Source organism: Cotesia glomerata, linkage group LG3 (assembly GCF_020080835.1).
Source record: "Cotesia glomerata isolate CgM1 linkage group LG3, MPM_Cglom_v2.3, whole genome shotgun sequence".
NCBI classification, from domain to species: domain Eukaryota; kingdom Metazoa; phylum Arthropoda; class Insecta; order Hymenoptera; family Braconidae; genus Cotesia; species Cotesia glomerata.
Window position 1 is genome coordinate 7,253,954 of NC_058160.1, and position 2,299 is coordinate 7,256,252.

Consider the following 2,299-nt stretch of genomic DNA (forward strand, 5'->3'; position numbering starts at 1 on the left):
TATTTTTGTTCGTTTCAACGTTATCCTTTCAATCATCCTTTCTGTTTCAATTAATGAATAATAATTCTGTGCACTAAAAGAAAACATTTTTTTTGAAAAAAAAAAAAACAACATTATTGTGACAAGAAATTAATTTTTTGAAAATTTTAAACAATTTTATTTCTCAAGTGAAGAACTCAGTAATTTTCTTGTTGAAAAAAAATTTTCAAAAGTTTATCGAAAATTGTTTTTTCAACAAGAAAGTTATTGTGAGAAAAATTTTGATTTCTTCAGCTATGAAATAAAATGATTTACGGGGGTATTTTGGTCTAGAAGCTTGAATTTAAAGTAATTTTTGAAGTGCCGTAAAAAAAGGCAATTAATATTTTTCCTATTCATTTTTTTATAAAATATTTATTAATATTTCAACAATACAAAAAAAAAGTAAAAAAAATTCAAAATTCAAAAACGTAGCAGCTAATAAATATGAAAAAAAAATCAATTTTTTCAAATTTCTAGACCAGAATACTCCCTTAAAATTTATAACAAATTAAATTCTTATTAAAATATCGCTATTTTTTTTTAAGAATTTTTTTGTCTTAGTGTAATGTATAGTTTTTTCATACATTTTTAACTTTTTGCTTCTAATTGATAAAACAACACTTTCTTCTCGATAATTTATAAAGAGATTTAATAGTTTAATTGTTTGTAAAACTACGATTATAGATAATTTAGTAGCCGCCAAGTAAATGTTATAAAATATTACTTTGATAAATATTTATTGCATTTTCTAAGAGAAATAGATTTATTTCCGTTAAAAGCTAAACAAACCCGACTACATAAATTACGTTGGATTTTTTGGTTTATTATGAAAGTTTACTACGAACTATGATCGTAAAATGCGGTTAACGAAATGCTATTTATCATACAAAGTGTCTGAACAACCTACTGTCTACAAGTGGTCTTACAAAGTTACAGTGTTTTTTAAAATTAACTTTAGAACAAGTATACAATATTAATTATTACGTCATGCTTGAGGTTGGTGTTTCGCGGCTTACAATAACCAACAATCGTGATCCTTGAACCTGTCACCTTCAAGATTTCGTTGATAATTAATAGCTTAGCTAAAATATTTAGCATAGTTTCTAAATAAAGCCGCTGGTTAAGCTTTGTTTACATAACAGCAAATAGTTTTACAATCAAAGATAAGTTGCGAACGGTAGCATTTTTATGGGTAAAGTGATGGATGAGGAAATTAAGTATCAATCAAAAGTTCAATCCAACACTTTATTTGTTTGGTACATTTTAAAATAATAAATATGCCGATTTTATGTAAAATATTGATAAATTTTATTGGTAATTACTTTTACGAATATTAATTTTCTTAAGAAGGGTTTACATTTTTTCTCTCTCTCTCGCCCTCTATTGGACAAACGAAAGTATCTCTGTCATACTTGTACAACAAATGGAATCTTAAAACGCATTTTATGCATAAATAAATTAAAATAAATTAATAAAGAAATTTATTTAATCAAATATAATGCCTTTATTTAAATTATGACTCGAAAGGAATATCTTTACAAGGAGCGCTTTTGTAACCAACTGACTCAAACTCAACCGAAAAAGTGTAACGATCTTTCAGTCACACTCTTAATAAATTAATAATAATAATAAGACTTATAACTAACTTATTACTATATACTTAAGTCTATAAACATATAGAAAATATTTTATATCATATAGACATCCATTCCTTTAAACAATATTCGATACTACGGATTAGTTTTGAACTCTGACGTCTAAATAATGACGCATATTCCAACAAGTAGCCATCTAATAATTATTGAAACTTTTATAACAAATCAATTATAATAAAAAAAATATTTTCAAGAATTCGCATTTTATAATTTTTCTAAATTTCTAAAAATGGAATTTTCTTGTTAAATTTTTTTTATTATAGTTTTATTATTATAAAAATCTAAAAATTGTTAGATGTTTACTAAATTCAGGATCATAATTTTAATGATATCCGAAGTTTTTAATTTTTTATACTTTTTTGAATTAAACAAATAAATAAATTATACACTTTTTTGTTTTAGTGTAAAATCTATTAAGAAATTGCTACAGTTAATGGAGCGAAGTTATTTCCTCCCTTCAGAAAAAACGGATCACTTTTCATCTTTCGATTAAAAAAGGTCTGAAATTATTTCAATGAATCCAACAAACTTTAAAACTTGAAGAGATACAAAAATAAGATGTCTCCTAACATCCAATTGAATTACTTAATCAATAGTATGTTATATCCTTTTGTATCCTTGCA